At 50.8% G+C, this 18,711-nt stretch overlaps 1 protein-coding gene across 2 annotated transcripts in view; it reads right to left on the minus strand.

The window, feature by feature from the left end:
• Positions 1 to 18,711, minus strand: part of SMAD3 (SMAD family member 3) — a 116,310-nt gene that overhangs the window by 29,244 nt on the left and 68,355 nt on the right. Inside the window, exon 2 of one of the 2 annotated variants that reach the window (XM_034660779.1) lies at positions 7,855 to 7,925. The exons of the other annotated variant lie outside the window; for it this stretch is intronic. The gene's annotated coding sequence lies outside the window, so the exon portion shown is untranslated. The remainder of the gene's footprint in view (positions 1 to 7,854; positions 7,926 to 18,711) is intronic. 2 annotated transcript variants of the gene reach the window in all.

Here is an 18,711-nt window from a genome sequence, read left to right on the forward strand (position 1 = left end):
AGGAAGGCAGTAAGAAATGTCCTTCCAACAAATACAACAAACTGAAAGGATGCGTCTATCTCTGTCCTGCCCGAGATAACAAGTAGGAGAAGCCAGCAGACAAACATGGAAAGGTAGCCAAATGGGAACAGATGTCAGAGTGGAGTGAGTGGAAACCAAGCCATCTATCAGTGGAAGCCAACAAAAGTGATTCCATTTGTGCCTCCAAACCTGGGAAAGACTCAGGAATTGGAGGCACCAGGCACTTCTCAAGATCCCGAACACAGGAGGGTGGGTTGAAAGTCTATGGAAGAGCTGGTCAGATCAGCTTTCCTCCCCGAGCCCCTCAAGCAGGACCTCCCCAGTCCTGTGAGAGACAGGTCTGCTCACTGCAGAAAATGAACCGGGGTGCAGGGTCCGGCGAGGGCTGGAAACAGGATGCTGTGAACCATCTCTTGCTCACTCGGTACCCAGGACAGTGACAGGCAGGCGCAAGTCCCCCGCCCCCACCTGTTGGAGAAATTAAACAGCTCAACCCATAAGACACGCAATCCTGACATTTGGGGAACCCCCAACAAAATGGCCTTGTTCCTGCCAGCTCACCCTACAGGGAGGTTCACCTGCCAATACCAAACACAGAGCATTCAATCTGTTTCGTACGGCTTCACTCGTAAATACGAATGCACAGCCAGAATCCTCAGCCATTTAAAGACGGCCTCTAACAAAAGGCACGGGGACCAAAATAAGTGGGGGAGAAGAAGGAAGTCTCAGACAATGCAGGGAGCAGAGAAACTTTCAAAGAAAATGAAACAAAACTACTCTCAGGGAGACAAGATATTGCAATCCTAAAACCGGAACATTTACAAAGTATTATAAAAAAAACTTAGAGGGCGCCTGGGTGGCTCAGTTGGTTAAGCTTGTGACTCTTGATTTCGGCTCAGGTCGTGATTTCATGGGTTGTGGGATGGAGCCCCGTGTTGGGCTCTGTGCTGGGCATGGAGTCTGACGGGATTCTCTCTCTTCCTCTGCCCCTCCCCTCACCCCTGCCCTCTCTCCACTTCTCAAAAACAAAAACAAAAAAAACCCAAAAACTTGGAAATAAAATAACATAATAATAAATAAATAATAAAAATAAGTTAAAAATTCTGGAGAGACTTGAGTTTTTCAACTATACACATGATTTATCGATTCAGTTTTAAAAAAATCAAGGGAAGCCCAGTGCCCAAGGCAGCATGGTAATGGCAAAACCACTGAGAAACACACCAATGGAGCCTAACGGAGCCCCGAAATAGTCACGTGTATACGGACAGCTGATGTTCAACAAAGGACCAAAGAGAATTTAGGAGAGAAGGGATTGGTCCACAAACGGTGCCAGGACTAGATATCCATATGCAAGACAAATGGCCTTCAACCTACACCTTGCACCCTATCCAAAAATTAATGGAAATGGGTCCTAATACAGAGCCTGAAACTACAACTACAAGAAGGCATCTTTGTGGCCTTGGGCCGGGCACACGTGCCTTAGATAACACATTAGACGCACGTTCTGCTAAAAAAGAAAGTTGACCAGTTGGACTTTCATCAAAATGTAAGCTCCTGGTCTTTGAACGACATCGTTAAGAGAAGAAAAAGCCACAAGCTGGAAGAAAATATCTGCAGGGCCTCCATCTGATAAAGGACCTGCTTCTGGAATATATCGAGAACCCCAAAAACTCAATATTAAGAAAACAACCAACCCGACTATAAAAACAAAAACAAGAAAACAGGTAAAGGATTTGAACAGACGCGCCACAAAAAGATATAAAGATGGTAAATGAGGCACATGACATAATGCTCGACACCACTAGTCATTAGGGAAGTGCAGACTGAAACCACGCGGAGACACCACTTCATAATTGTTTGAACGGCTGCAATTAAGGGCCGTGCCACACGCTGGTGAGGGCAGGGAGCGCCTCGAACTTCAGACGTCACTGGTGGGCACGTATAATGGTGTAACTACTTCGGGAAAACAGTTTGGAAGCTCAAAACAGTTCTTAAAAAGTTCAAAACCTAACCCTCCCACATGACCCGGCCGTCCCACGGAGTGTTTCCCCAAGAGGAGAGAAAGCATCTGTCCGTGAGGCGACTCGCGTCCATAGCAGCTTTACCAGTAACAGCCCCGAACTGGAAATCACCCAGTGTTTCTCAGCAGGCGAATGGACAAACCGGGATCGATCCACCCAAAGGAACACTACTCAGCAGTAACGATGAAGGACCTGCTGATACCCACAACACGGCCGAATCCAGAAACCGTCAGGCCGAGCGAAAGAAGTCAGACAGGATTCTGTTTCTGTCACGTTACGGAGTAACTTAAAGGAAAAACGCAAACTTCCCTAGGGTGACAGAAAGCAGATCCGAGGTTACCTGGGGTCGGGGTGAGGGGAAATGAGTGCGGGCAGATTCAGGGTTAAAGGCTATGGAGACGATTTCCACAGCAAGGGTGGCTTCACAGGTGTAGACAGATGGCAATATTTCTCAAATAGTTCACTTCAAATATGTGCAGTTTGTTGCACGTCAATTACACTATTATTCAAAAAAAAAAAAAAAAAAAAGAAGGGCAAGAGCTTTGGGGCTTTGGACTTGGATAAACCTGGATTCAAAGACTGACCGTGCTCGAGAACCGTATAAACTTCATCAAATTGCCTCAGGCCTTGGTCTTAATTTTTTTGCCATCTGAAATGTAAGCCCCTTTATTCAACTGCTGGGAAGACCCGGGATCCTCGGTCAGAAGGCCTTCGGCAGAGCGCTGGAAACAATCCTTGTTTCCCACTGTCACTATTGTTCATGCTTCTTATTGCCTCGGTCACCGGGACAGCACCTGGTCAAGTAAGGTGCACAGGAGGGAGCTCAGAAACCCCAGCCCTCTCCCTGGCTCGGACACCGGGGTGCACAGCCACGCCGGCCACAGGGAGGCTTCGGTTGGCCTGGTGCTCCTGATGTCTGCAGGTTTCTGTGCTCCTCTGCTCAGAGCAGCCCCTGCAACTGTGCTGGCGGGGGGTGGGGGGAGGCAAGGCCTGTGAGGACGGTACGCTGGTATGTCCGAGACGCTGGGCTCCTGGCCTAGGATCACACAGCAGTCTGCGTCGGGCTGCGGCTAAAGACAGTCCTCTCAGCTGCCAGGCTGGGCCCCAATGGCAGGGAGATGGTCACGCTCTCCAGCTCACGAGCACGTGACCACCAGCCTGGCTTGGCAGGATTTTCCAGAAGTCATCTGGTCCATGCCCCTGCTTCGGGGCCATTCCCTTCTTCTCATGCATCGGCAACTACTCCTGTTGGTGCGGGGTCTGGGCTGCCCAGAGCCAGCCCTGGCGATGTTCCTTCTCATTCCCTCCATCCCACTCGAAATCCTCGCCGATGCTTACCACAGCCCGGAATAGCGAATCAGGGGTTCCAGCTGCTGGATCTAATGCAGCTGATGTGTCCAGTACACACCCTCCCAAGCTCCCAGGGCACCGGGCCCATGTTAAGTAAATCCAATAAATAGGTCTTAGTTCTGAGCCGACGTTACCATGAACACGCTCCGTGGCAGACGAGGGTCTATCTATGACCCACTCTGCTCCCTGAGCCAGCCCTTCCGTGTAGCCCAAACCAGTGGCTGGGACTGAGCGCACAGTCCCAGGAACCGGCCTCTGGGCCTCCTCCCCGTTCATGATGGAGATCTCTTCCCACACCCAGTGGCTTCCCGATGAGAGACCTCCAAGTCTTTCTCCAGCAACCCTCTCCAGCTCCTCTGACAGAGGTTTTAATCCTTAAATATATTCTTCACCAGCCGAACCATTTCCTGTGGCAGGAAATTAGGTTTCCTCCCATTGGCTCCAAGTGGGACCCATAAAGTGTCCCAAAATGGTGGTGGGAGCCACGGCCAAGTATGTGGCCGTGCCAGAGCTCAGGGCTGACAGTAAGGTAGAGCCGGCCAGAGCGCTCCCGGGGGACAGGGTGGGGCCGGAACTGCCACCTGCCACAGGCCATTCCCATCCTCCGTTACCACCGATCTGCGACCCACAGCCATCCGGGGCCCAGCATGAAGTACCGGAGGATTTGGACATGGGGGTCCGGCAGAAGACTGGAAGCAGAGCACGTACGTTCCAGAAACACGCAAGATCTATTCAGCACGAGCCGCGCGCCAGGCACGGTGCTACTACATGAGAATACAAAATATGGCACCACCCCCGTCTACCCTGCGTCCACCTAGCTCAGAGAACTGAAGGGGCTTGCCTGAGTCCTATAACCGCGCAGGGCAGGCCCGGGATTCAAACCCAGGCCAGCGCAGAGAAGCGGAGAAGAGGGAGGGTAAACACGGCTTCTGCTGTCCCACACTGCAGGCCTGTCAGGGAAACGGGCCTCTTACCAACCAGCAAATACTGACCGAACTCCTCCCAGATGCCAGGCAGGAGCCAAAGAAGCGAACACAGAGTGAGTTTGTTAACACCATCCTATTTCAGTCGAAACCGATGTTATCGAACACACGTGATACTAACCTCTTTCTAGCTTCTTTCAGAGATAAGCTTTCTTTTTTGACTTGCTTATTGAGTACTAATAGTAACAACAGTGCCAGAAGTTACTCCTACTACCGTGTGCCAGGCACGGTGCTGGTCTCTCGACAGCTGTGGCAGATTGAATCAGTCTCCTTCTCTGTATCCATGACCTTAGCTGGGTGGCTCCCCTGCCCCTCCTACCACGGCTACAGTGTACTTCCTAGGCCCTTGACCTTGGGCTAGGCTATCGACTCGCTTTGGCCCAGGGAACACGCACAAAAAGGTCAAGAGCCATTGTGTGTTTCTGCTTGTCCTCTCGCGTCACTTCGAGAAGAGCTTCCCCAGAGAAGCTGCCGCCCCTCCGCCCGCGCCCAGGATCGAACACAGGGGAAGCGGACTGAGCCAAACCTGCACAAGGCACCAAGCCCGGGCGAGCCACGGAAGCCCGAGTCAGCCCCAAAACGGCTGTTTGAAGCTGCTGAGATTCTGGAGTGTTACCCAACACTAGCTGACTGACACGCCACCACCGGTCTTCCAGATAAACTTGCAAGTATCATTATCCTCACATCCTGCTGGAGAAAAAGAGCACTGACAAGGTTTCCCAACTTGGCTAAGGCCCAGGGTTAATATAAAGTGAAGTCAGACTATGTGACGCTCTTCTCCCTAACTCTAAATGGGGCATCGCGGCTATTTTCTGACCTTGAAGAGGACACGGAGATGAGACTTAACCATTTCAGAAGGACTTAGTTTTTGTTTTTGGAGGACAACCTACCTATATGCTTTCAGAGTCGATCTGTATTAAATGGGAACTTCCCACAATTTCTCAACTACTGCTCATCTTTTGAAGTGGTTCAACTAGCACATTAACCCCGAACCCAAATCTTTGGTATCCACTTCATCTCAATTTATTCTGTACCTATGCATCTCATATCTAATATCTGCTATATCGTAACATAAGAGAAAGGGGTTATTTCCCATCTTGGGGTTACCAGTTACTACCACAAACCCACACTTGCACCGCACTTCCCCGAACACAGATGCTGAGGCCGACTGGTCCAGCCCGTGTGCTCGGAACGTGTGCTGAGTTTGCCTCCCACGCTAGTGGCGTGAGGCCTCGCCTCCCCTCCTTGGACAACCATCCCGCCAGCCACGATCCAGGGGTCCACTCATGTGCAACACGATCTTTACACTTTTCTTGAGCTTTGCAGTCTACGGGGGGTTTTTTTGTTTTGTTTTGTTTTCCTGATACAAAATAAAAGCAAGGTTTGAGTAGCGTTGGGTTTGGGTTAGGTGCTCACTCAGCAGGCCATCTAAGAAGGCAGAAAAAGTTCTGGAGACTGTAGGCCCCGAGCACTAGTTCTGTTTGGCCATTGGGCCAGAATGGTCTGCCCGAGAGCCCTCGCTCTCTGCCACTCCTTACCATGCCCACATCAGAACGTGGCTTCCTCTCTTCCGTGACACGGACAGCCCAGGAAACGATATGATGGAATAGCAAATGCGAAAAGCCCAGAAAACACTCCTGCTGAGAGGGTCAACGGATCTGGGGGTTCACCCAGGATCCATTCCCTTTGGTAAACACAGCTAAAAACCAAAGCATCCTTTGTTCTGGGCAGAATTTCTGCTGGGGGGGGGAGTTGTGCCGAGTCTCCTGGCTATGGGGGACAAACCACAGAGGCCCAGCATTCAGGGAACAAAGTGTCCCGAGTCAGCTGAGGCTCTGGTTAAGTCAACATCTGCCTGAAAACCCACTATGGAGAACGACCCACAGCTGGGGCTTGAGAGTAATCTTGTCCAATCCCTTCCTTTGGTGGCTGAGGAAACAGAATGATGGATTAAGCACCTCCAGGCCACCCAGCAAATAAACAGAGAAGGAGGGGGAGGCTCCCCCCTCCCCCAAGCAGGGTTTCCCTGGAGCCAGGCTCCCTGCTAATGTGTGATGAAATCTGTAATGTGTAGGAGTCTGCTTTCTCGCCTTGGGAATTCCAGTACAGTGAATTGTTGTTTTTCTTTGTTGTACTGCATCTGAAGGGGCCTGAAGGTCTCCCTCTTTGGGAAGACTGACGTTCAAACACAGGACTGAGCCCTGACCGACTCTGGTGAAGGATATAGACTCCACTTCCTGTCCTACTGCTGCAACTTGAGGAGGCTTGAAATCCCACGAACGTAGAAAAGTTACAAACAAATCGAGCAGTCCACCGAATACGCTGTTCTCAGACACTTGCAAAGTTGTCTTGGGTGGTTGGAGTTTAAAGAAAAAAAGACATTTCCAACATCAGCCTGTTCTTGTCATCTGGTGCCATCAAGAAGGAAGCTGGCTAGGTGAAGTGCGTGCTGGGGTGGGGTGGGGGCTTCTGGATAACTGAGGTTTCATTATGAGCTCTGCCTCACGGACCACATGCTCTTGCCCAGTTTCGTGTGTTCTCAGCAAGTTCTGAAAGTAGAAGCCCGTTTTTGAATGTACCAGTTTAGACTGGCCTGGGAGGAGCCCAACACAGGATTTCACAACCCTCGATACCACGACCACCGAGGACAACTCAATTTCCATCGGAACTTGCAAATGGATAACATTCGGTGCTTCAGGCTGCCAAATGTGGTAACCGCCCCATAAAGTCCCATGCCGAGGCCCCCTGTGCTTTGCCCCAGAGCAGTGACTAGCCTTCACTCTTCACTCCTCTGCCCCATATACAGGGCCCCCTCTCCCTGCTAGCCTTCCAGGGCAGGCTGCTCAGGTCCAGAACGAGGACCCCAGGCGGATGAGCCCTGAGAGTGAGCCCCAGAGGTCGAAAGAGCCCCCTGGACAGACCCTCAAGGGAGGAACCCCTTGCCCTGCCGTCTGCAAGGGGCTGGACCTGATGGGAAACACAGGAAGATCATGGGGACCTCGGGGCTTCCTTCCTCCCCAGGGGCCAGGGGTGAGCAAAGAATGCATACTTCCTGGGAAAAGAAAAAAAAAAAAAAAAACAANAAAACACAAGGCTGGCGTGTGGAGAAAGGTCAGCTTAATTATGATCATCTGTAAAGCACACGTACAGCAAGAACTTTCCCACATGCAGCTATAAAGCGAGCCCCACTGTTGACCAACCTCAGCTCACCCCATGTGTGGGGCCAGATGATTCTCTGGGGGCGGGGGACTGTTCTCTGCTCTGTAGGGGTGTTCAGCCACATTCCTGGCCTCTGCCCATAGACGACACTCCCAATACCAGTTGTGATAACCAAAAGTGTCTCCAGATATTGCCCAATGTCCCCTTGGGGGCAAATTCACTCCCCTGGGTCCCTAGAGAACCTGTGGCTTATAGGAATGCTCAGGCCCAGGTCAGGGGTGAGGGACAGAAGCAATTTCTACCTCAGAGCAGGCGTTTACCTGGCACTTCTTCCTCGTGATCTCACTGGAGCCAGGGGTCCTGTGTGGTGGGTATCCTCACTCTCACTTTCCTGGTAAAAGATTCATGGGATGTTGGGGGACTCGCCCAGAGCAGCAAACAGCAGTTCCTGGCCTTGAATGTGGTGTTACACTCCAAACCCAGTTCCCTGTGATCTCAAAACAGTGTTCATGGTGTTAGAATTATGAGACTCTCCTTGGGCTCTGGTGAGACAACTGTCCTTGTGCCCTCCCCTCCCCCACGCAAAGAAAGTCCTTAAATCTCAGAGGAGGAGGAGTTGTTTTTGAAATCTTTCTATTTAACAGCTTTGGTGTTCGAAAACTTTTTTTTTTCCCCCTCTAAGCACCAGCTTGATGGAGGCTGCTTTTCCTTGAGTATCAGCAGGACCAGAGAGACTTCAGGGCCCAGATGGAAGATGCCAAAGACCTGGGTTGGTCTCTGGTTACTGGAAGAAGGGGAAAGAAGAGTTCCTAAGCTTCACAGAACTTTCTGGATGGCCATTTCACTGTGCCAGTTATCATTCACTCAGAGTAGAATTAAGCCTGAAGATCATTTGTTTATTTTTAAAGAGATCACTCAGGATACTCACAGCCCTGAGCACTGCTTGGATGGGCTTAAGGCAGAAAGTACACTTCAGCCCAGCTTTTATTACAACCCCCACCCCCAAAGCTCACCTCATAAAATACAGGGAGCTTGAACTGGAATCATAAATCCAGGTGTGTTTAGAAACCTCTTCTCATTCTACCGGGTGCTTCTGGCCTCGGGCCTCCTAAGCCCTGCTGTGCCTCAGGACCGTGCACGTGACCTAGGGGCTCGATTTCCAAAGTGCTTTTGGGAATTTTCAATTCAGGGGAAAACAAAATAAAATGCCAGGCTATATCCACAAGACAGAAGCAAACAGAACAGAGAGGATTCCTTCTCTCTGACAATGTGATGCTCCAGGTGGGGAAACAAAAATGAGCAGTTAGGGAAAGAAATATTTTTACTAGCCTCAAACGTCTAACTTTGGAGGGAAAGTCAAACAGAAAAGGAAAAAGAGACTATTAGAGCTATTAGAGAATTATCTTGGCTTGGGCTCTTTGCAGAAGGTGGGGCGGGCTGGGGGCTGAAATACAGATCTTGACCTTCCACTAATAAATGCCTTAAGACAGAGAAATACCGGGGCGCCTGGGTGGCTCAGTCAGTGAAGTGTCTGACTCTTGGTTTCGGCTCAGGTCATGATCTCGGGGTCCTGAGATGCAGCCCCGTGGTGGGCTCTCCGCTCAGCACAGGGTCTGCTTCTCCCTCTGCCTCCCTGACCCCCCACCCCGCTCCACACACTCTCCAAAAAAAAAAAAAAAAAAATGAGAAATATCTTTGTTCCTTAAAAAACAAAAAGGGCAGGGTACCAGAAAGTCAGCTCCCCTGACAACTGCTATTTCTCTTGTCTTATCTGCCAGTGAACTTCAGTATTAGCTCACTTCACTAAACAAACAATCCTTATTACAGGGCTCTTAGTCATTCTGTTTTTCACTTTCTTCCACAAAGCAGAAACCATTAAGGTCTGAGTATCCTCTTTAGGCCGTCTTTTCCCAGACCTGGTTCCCAGCCTCCCACCTCCTGCCCCATCAGGTTTGCATGAATAGAGCACAGTGAATCACTTCCTGTGGGCAGACTGCACGTTTAGGGGTGGGATTTTCTTTTCTTCTTCTTTTGGTTGTTTTTTTTTTTTTTTTTTTTTTGAGAAGATTCTCACAGACATTGGGGTTAAACAAGTGGAACCAGGCGATGGTGATGATAACTGGCTGCCTTGTCCTATCAAAGCACATCAAAGTTTCCAAAGACTTACAGAAAATGTCAGGCTGGTGTTCGTGTCTAAGGCATGGGTGGGGGGCAGAGGTGAAGAGGGCAAGTAAGGAGGTTTTGTGTTAATTGCACAGTTTTGACTTCCTTAATTATGAGTCACTGGCTAGGGAGATAAAACAATGCCACAAATGTTAGAGAACATGCAAAGGGTAAACGGGGCAATGCAGGGACATTCCAACTGAGAGGCAGCACTCAAACTCCTAAGTTTACGATTCCTAGCAAAACACCATATAATATAGGTTGGAAAAGGAACATTCTTGCATTTCAGTCTTAACCACATTTACAACTCTTTCCCTGTTTGTAAGAGAGGCCTCAAAGCCTTTAGAATCCTCAAACCTTTCAGGTCAGCCACTGTGGGGGAGCTGGAAGTGGGGGGGGGGCATTGGGAGGAATGATCACATTTCTAGAAAAAGTCAGTTTAAGGACCGTGAGATTAAATAGCTACCTTTGTATGTAGAAAACAGAGCATTTGCAGGCTGCCAATCTCTGACCTTCCCCAAACACTCTCCTTTCTGGACCAAAGCTTTACAGGCTTACATAAGCAGTTTCCATCTAACCGGTAACAAAGGATGGGTGTCCGTACATTCTGGGCATCGGTATCTGGAGGATGGTTAAGCAACCAATTAGCATTCCTTTCTATCTAAAGGGACAGACTTCCTATTGTAACTTAACAAAAGGTTCTGGTTCATTGGGGGCAATTTCACCTAAGACAGCAAAGAACCCCTATGGGCAGGATGATAAGAATTCCCAGTCAACAAGGGAGGACTTCAGAGAGCCAAGCAAGGACTTATCATGTCCGAGGGGCAACAGCTTGCCGCGACATGGCTCTTGGCAGAAAGCTGCAGCCCAGGCAACAACCGAGGCTTCCAGGTGAGGCTTCCTCCGCTGGGTCCTGGGCACTTACCACTCTCGCCGTACTCAGCCCACCGAGTCCTGGCCAAGAATTGCAGGGGACCCATCCACCCACCCCCTCATCAGACCCGCAGACTGCAGACAGATGTTTCGAGGCCTGATCTACAGGGACAGCAATTCCAAGTGCTTAACCCACCTGAGCAGGGGAAGTAGCACGTGGCAGCCACAGTGTGTCATCATGGGGCTTCTGCCTCCCTGAGCCACCGATCTGCAGCTGTTGGCGGTGTGCCGCTGTGACATGTACGTCCGGGGACACTCTCCAGCCCTCTGACGGGCCTCATTATGCCTCTAGCTCAGAACGTCGTAGCCCGTATTCTGTGGCTCCTTCTGCAGAAGGCCCCGTCTCTGACCTCCTTCCCCAAAGTCACAGTCCCTGGTGTCCCATGCTCCCCTGACTCATCAGGACTTAGCACCAACGGCCTGGTGAGACGAAATAACTTCCAGGTGTTTCTGGCTTCCCCTCCCAACTAAGACAGGAGCTCCTTGAGGGCAAGGAGACCCAACTCAGCTTTCCCTGTAGCCCGGATGGAGCATGGGGTTTGCCAGTTACATTTGCTCATGAAGTAGGTCATGAGAGCGGACTTGTTGGTCTCTGCATCCACAAGCAGAAGATGTGGGAAGGAAACAAAGCCTCAGGCCATACCCCACTCAGCCTTATGAACCCAATCAAGACACCAAGCCTCAGAGCGGAGGGATCACGGCCGCACATGACCACCTGAGACCCAATCTCAGAAACGTTCTCTACACCATCAGCGGCCCTTGAAAGGCTCAGGTCGAACAGCAAAGGGATGACAAGGGATGACGAGGGATGATGACCGCGGGCGCCAGTTATGCTGAAGCAGTCAGTGGGGAAAGCGCGAGAAGCTAAAACGCAACGAGTGAGGAAGTTCCTCCCACTTCACCTGAGAGAGAGAGAGAGACACACACACACACACACACACGAGGTCATCTGGGGCCAACTGTAGGCAGTCACGAGTTAGAAGGCTTTGCAATAAATGTCCTTCACAAATATTTGTTGACTGCAGGTTTTACCAGCCTCAGATGTCCCAGAAGAGAAAGCACGCAGACCTCTAGGGTGGGAGGCCGTGGGGAGTGGAGCGTTTGCTGCTATGCTGCGGCATAAGAGGGTGTCTAGGCCTGGGGCACCCCGGCTAGAACAGGATTGGGTCCGTCAACCTCCGGTGGCTCCCTGCTTTCTAAGCACCGGCATCCCACAGACTCGTGCAATGTGCTCACTCGCAGAGAAAAGCAGGTTCCAGGTGGCCGTGCCCGAGCTCGCCGTTCCTTTACTGCGGGGAGGCACGCAGGCCTTGGACGGAACAAAGGTGAATCATCGATGAAAGGGGAGTACATGTATGATCAAGAGTGAGGACTCCCACCGAAACACCCTCCTTCTCTACCGGAAGTGGGGCCCCAGTGGAGAGGGTAAGACTTTGACTCTTTCTGCGAGGGGGAAGCAAAACAAACAAGAAACCCCCAAGGTCATGGCAGTATCGACCAGCCTGGGCAGTCACAGCTGTGATGTGACATGAAGGAATTAAATGGCTATCAACCAACGTCCTGAGAGAGAAGGTGGCTCCAAGGGAGAAAGGTGAGGGAGCCGTCACGCGGGGAGGGTGACGGGCCACAGACGGGCTCACATCTGGGGCTAGCCTGGGTGGAGTGTGACCCAGACACGGGAGTGCACGCAGATGGCCTCCTGTGCCATCTTCCAGGCTCAGGAGCCACAGGGTCAAGGAACTGAGGGTAGGGGGTGGGGGGGCCTCTAAAGGTCAGCCACTCTACAGCCACCAGCCCTCTCTCCCCCACACACAGTCAGAGGCTCAGGAGGGGACAGTCTCTGAGCCAACACCTGCGTCTTTCTTCTAGTGCAGGAATCCAACTCTCTGGGACCCAAAATGGAAATCACAGCTGCGGGCTGACAAGCACCTACCAGCACAACAAAGGGCAGGGCGCCCACCCGGAGCAGCGGAGCAGCAAGGCAGGGCCATCTCTGCAGGGGGATGCACTCCCGCCGTTCTCACCCTCCACAGTCCAGCTGTGGGCGCCCCGGGGCCCCTGCAGCCTGCATTTCAAGTCAGCCCCCGGGCCCATCTCCCTGGGCTCTGCAAACGTCTCCACCTCTCTCCTCCTTCCGTGGCCTGAGCGGCAGGACACCCCCTGCCACGGGGCCTGGATTGTTCAGTAACAATGGAGGGGACATTAAACAGGAGCTGAATGAAGACGGGAAGTGAATCACTAAGTCTCAAACAGGCTCCTTGGAAGGAGCAGGGCTGAGGGAGGGGCGGCAGGAGGCTGGGGCCACTCTTGCGGGCTCATGGGGTTGGGAGGGATGTTCGTGGGAGTTCTCTTCTGACCCTCAGTAGGGTGCCCTCGCCCTCTGCCTGCCTGTGACCAGGGAGCTGCTTCAGGCATCATGTTCCTGAATCCCCTCTTGAGTGACCCAGGTGTTCTCTGTCCTCCGTTAGGCAGAAGAAGGGGGATACAGCTGGGTCTCCACATACGGACCCCACTTTATCCCCACACCCCTTAGAAAGTTCGAACCTGAGAAGAAGTGGCCGCTGGCTCTCCCAGCAGGGGGAATGGGCTGGGCTCAGAGCATTAATTACATAAATGGAAATGTACACACACACACACACACCCCTGATCATGAATTCGGATTGCATTTAAGCGTCTGAAGGAAATGTCCTCTCCTGTCCTTCCTCCCCACCTCCCTCGCCCCCCTGAGTCTGCCTGGATTTCCACCCAGCCCTGGGGCCAAGCACAGCCAACCCCCAGCACCATCTCTCGTCTCCAGGCCCCAGCTCCACAGACCGACCACCTGCCCGAGGCCTGAAGAGCACCTTTCAAGTCTAGTCTCTGCCAGGATCTTTTCCTATTTGAAGAGTGCGTGCCGGGTGTACAGGGGCCCACTCACTGCTGCTCCGAGCATCCACAGGGAGAGGGCTTGAGGAGCCAGTCTGTGTCTGCTGAGGGCCTACTATGTGCAAGGCACCTAGTGAGTGCCTCAGTTTTCTCAACTGTGCAAAGGATCAAGGACAATGGACCAAACCTGAAAACATTTAAGCTTCTGTGCGCAAGAAGAGCAGGGGAAATGACACTCCACAGTTTGTGCAAATCTGCCCTAATTTTTGTTTTACAGGCATTTTTTTCATTTCATTTCGCTTTTCCCACACCTGCCTCACCTTCATTAAAGCAACATCAACCAGTTGCTTTCTATAACCAAGTTCTTCGCCAAGCACTTGATATGTATACACTTTAATCCCACTTTCCAAAAGACACTGAAGTTCAGAGAGGTTAAGATTCTCCCACAAGGTCACACAGCAAGCAAGAGAGCAGAATTAAACTCTCAGCTCCAAAAAGGAAAGCCCGGGGTCTTCCCGCTGTGTCCTGCTGTTGCCTTGCACAACCACTTGCCTTGAAGGGGGACAGGTAGAAACGGATGAAACTGGGAAACAGAACTTGGATTCCAACTCCGGCTCCTCTCTCAAGCCTGGGTGACCTTAGGCCAGTTTCCTGGGAGAAAGGGGCTATCCAGGAAGACTGTCAAGGGGTTCATGTGAGAGGCTACATGTAGGTATTTCCTACGCTAAATGTTACACAAACTTACGGTGTCACCTATCACCTTTCATTCATGGGCCAGAAAATACTGCCCAATGAAGCTGACCATCCACCCCTGAATTTTTAACTTATTCCTGGAACAAGCTGGTGATAAGCTCAGGAGACTGTAAGATATGAGAACATTCTAGAAACATCATCTGCGGACAACCTATGTGGACTTTTTTTTTTTTTAATAGTACGAGCAGCTTTCAGCACAGGCTGAGAGATTAATAACTTCCTTCCCAAGCCTCCCAAATTTTGCCAACTCCAACCTCACAGATTAAGGTCTTAGGCAGTTGTCTGGGTCCCCCAAGTCCCAGTTCCGCTATTAGGGACTACATGTCAGTTATTCCTACTCTCTGAGCCTCAGCACTCATCTGTAAAATGGGGTCACTGCTCTGACAGTCTGTGACCATTAGTCAGAGGCTCACTGGTTTTTCACACGCAGAGAAGACTGCTCAGTGACATTCTCCGGAAAGAAACAACAAAGAGAGCACACTTCCAACTCCCCAGAAACATTGTTCCACTCAGGCACCTGTTGGGAGCTGCCCAAATGCCCAAACAAGGTTGTGCTGGGGGAACACAGCTGCCCCGGGGCACTCCTGCCCCCCGTGGGCCCTTGGCTTTGTGAGGATGAGGGAATCCCAAGGCGCCCTTCCTGTCTGCACTCCAACCCCTCTCATACACGCAATGCTCTGGGCAGAAATCACAAATGCCCGACCGCAGAAGAACCGAGGGCAGGCAAGGCCTATCTGCCGCAAAGTTCCACAGAGCTAGAAGACAAGGTCAGGCCCTTAGAAGACCATGGAAGGTAAGACTTCAACCCTGCTGCAAATCTGGCCCAGTCCCGTGTCTACAAGCACGGCGGGCCCACCACGCTTAGGAAGTGGTGCCGCTAACTGCTGATTGAACCTCAAAAGCGAACCCGCTCCTGGCCGTGACACGAAGTCCTTCTGTGTTCTGCGGGTACCGCTGCTCTGTCATCACTGAATACGGACAGGGTTAGTGAATGAAGCGAAAATCCAGGGCCAAAGGAATTCTGTACAAATACTTGGAACTTTCAAATCATACTTAATAAAAGAATACTTCTCCATCAGAAACTTGAAAAACAAAAATAAAACACAAGCATACACATTTTGTAGAGATCGCTTACTTCTGATAGTCTTAGCTGAAATTCTTTGCTTTTTCAAACATGAAGAGCAAAACTCCTGTTTCCATCTGTACAACGAAATATCACCCGGCCGTAAAAAGGAATTTACGATTGCAACAGGCAAAAACATGGAAGAATCTGCAAATAATGATGCTAGGTGAAAGAAACAGACCCCCGCCCAGGAAAAGAGCATATCCATCAGAAATCTTTAGGAAATTAAAACGAATGTATGCCTCGGGCCTGGTAAAATTACAAAGGGGCAGGAGGAGGACTTTTGGGGATGACAGACATGTTCACTATCTTGATTGTGGTGACAGTTTCATGGGTGCATATATATATATATGTCGAACGCATCAGATTGTCCGCTTTCAACATATGGATTTATGTCAATTACATCTCAATACAAATGTCTCAGCTCTGATGGGAAAGTTATCAGAAGCCAGATTTTAAGATGCAGCACAGGGGGCGCCTGGGTGGCATAGCGGTTAAGCGTCTGCCTTCGGCTCAGGGCGTGATCCCGGTGTTATGGGATCGAGCCCCACATCAGGCTCCTCCGCTATGAGCCTGCTTCTTCCTCTCCCACTCCCCCTGCTTGTGTTCCCTCTCTCGCTGGCTGTCTCTGTCTCTGTCAAATAAATAAAATCTTAAAAAAAAAAATAAAATGCAGCACAGAAGCAAAGGACCCAGACATATTCTTCCAACAGCCTCTGTCAAAAATGTCTTCCTCTGCTCATTGAGTGACAAACTCTGAAAAGAGCCGATACTGAAACACGAATGGGTTACATTATGTTCTAAAAAAGTCTGACAGACATACGTGCTAAAGATGTCACTGAGAAAGGAGTTAGGGCCTCTCTGCTACATTCATGTCTCATCTCCTCCATTATTCCTGTGAAAACTGGTGCAGATTCCTTACTTGACACGAAAAGCACCACTCTGGGCCAACACTGCTCACTAACAGAACACCCTGAAGGGCGAAGCATCCCAAAGCAGGTCACCAAATTTCAGGCTGGCGTTAGAGAATCAGTCGGACTCAGAGACCCTCACCCATTCTGCAGTGGTGCTGGGGCTGGGGGCCCAGAGACCTGGCTCTTCTGCCTGGAGCTCCGGTCTAGCCGGGAGCGACCCGGTGAGTAAAAGGACGTGCCGGGGAGAACAAGGAGGTTGTTCAGGCGCAGGAGGAGACTGCTGGGTGTGCCAGAGGCTGAGCTCTCTCCTGCACGTGGGTTCACGTCCCCAGGTTCCAGACCCACATGGTGGGCCTACCCGATGAGCCACAAGGGCACTTTCATGAGCATCGCAAGGCTGTTGTGTAAGCTCTGGTAAAAAAAAAAAAAAAATCGCCTTTACAATCTGAAGTCTCTACAGCTTTGCTGTTATTTAGCATGGTGGTTTTCAAAGGTCTTCAGATGCCGGCAGCCTCTACATTCACTTGGGCCTCTGGACTCCTTTATCCCAGCCTCCTAGTCCAAAACAAACCAGATGTCCTATTCTTAGTCAACCAAGAAGACGGAGATTTGGGGGGTTTGGAGGAGTACATATCAGGGAACATCATTTAGAAGCTTCTTATCTAGGACACAGAGCAGAAAAAGCACTGAACGCACTTAAGACTGACGTGGGGGGTGGGGGGGAGCAAAGATGGGAGGCAGCATTAACAAGGTGAAAAATAGAGTGTCACCAGTCCTGAAAGAAATGCTTTCCAACCCGTTGGTGATTTGTCCTCAAAAGTTCCGCAGAAAGACCTAGTTTATTGCCAACCCAGCCCCGGGGTCGAGTGTTTCTAGTACAATTCCACACAAACCATGGAGGCTCAGTAAATGTTCACAGATGGTGATGAATTCCTACTTCTGGCCAAGTACACAGGGCAAAAAAAACCACCCCTAGCTATTAAACATTTGAATGCTGATCGTCCTGAAACAATGGGGGAGAAAAAAACCACATGGAAGAATGAACACACAAAAGGAAACGAAAAATCAAACAGGTTAGCATAGAGGGTAAGAGAGCAGTGGAAGTCGATTACCTGGCCTAGGACCTGGCTTCTCACTGCCCTGCTGTGTGGCCTTGAGCAAGTGACTTAAGTTCTCCGTGCCTTAGTGGCCTCAAATGATCCTAGCCGTCGCTATTAACCCCAGTTTGAAAATTCACGGCGCAGGAGAGTGGAAAATGTGAGTGACATTTCACAGCATCGAGGGCAGACTCTGCAAGAGCTGCTACCCTCCCCCCAACCCCCCACTCTCAGGTGAACAGAGTCTTTTTTTTTTTTTTTCAGTCAGAGCTCAACTGTCTTTTCTGGGGGGATCCTGGCTGCAAATTCATCTGTCAGAGGGTAGAAATAAGCCAGTACCTGCTGGGTGTCCCTCAGACATAAGAGGCACAAACCAGAAAGGGTATGAGGCCCAGGAGTCCAGGGTGTATGCAGCGGGTGGCCTCCAGACATCAGACTTTCTGGCAGTGAAAGACCAGCTGAGAGGTCCTCCAACCCCACAAGCACAGGATGCAGAACTCCAGTAGAAAGATTAGAAAGTTCCCCCATGTACAGCGTTGAACACAGTCTGCTCCTCGGTGACTTCGGCCTCCTGGTCCTGGCACGACTTTCCAGGACCAGGCAGAACCAGGTGTCCCCTGGCTGGCATCCCTCTGCTCCAGCTTCTACATATGTACTCCAGTTTCTTCCTGAGATGAGGAACCTGGCCTCCTGAGTTCCCATTCATCCCGGTTCTGATCTCAGGACGAGACGTATGGAATCACAGCAGCGCGACATTCAGAGTCCATCAGTGTGAGTAAGACACCGCTCAGCCCCAAACATTAAACAGAGAATGTGGCCTAATGGAGAAAGTGCTCTGAACATAACAGGTGCTCAATAAATATTTATCGTGCGAACGAATGCTCTGTGGGAGCCAAGTCAAGCTTCTCTCCCCTCTTCCCCACCTCGCTTGTGGTCAATCTGGGCAATTTCCGTAAGAAACTTCCCGTTGCCGGAATTCAGAGACACAGAAGACCGCCACCATTGGTCTAGGCCGGAGGTCGAACATGGGCGGCAGCCTACATATGCTGTTCTTGGCCTGTGCCGTGTTTTTAAGATGTTTTCATTAGTTGCCATCTTTTAAAAGCTGGGAGGTTTCACATGTAAATGTGGATTTGGGGAATCTCTGGGGGAAAAAAAAAATCAGATCTGGCAACGTTTGGCCACTGGCTGATGCCAAGTCGCCAAAGCCCCTTCTGAGTGGAAATGAAGGCTGGGTCCTGCTCCGTCTTCTCACGCCAGGCTCCACTTCCTGCACTCTGCCTGCCCTCCTGAGACTGGAAGCATCACCTCGCATCAAACAAAATGGAA

The sequence above is a fragment of the Ailuropoda melanoleuca genome, chromosome 5, assembly GCF_002007445.2.
Source record: "Ailuropoda melanoleuca isolate Jingjing chromosome 5, ASM200744v2, whole genome shotgun sequence".
Classification (NCBI taxonomy): Eukaryota; Metazoa; Chordata; class Mammalia; order Carnivora; family Ursidae; genus Ailuropoda; species Ailuropoda melanoleuca.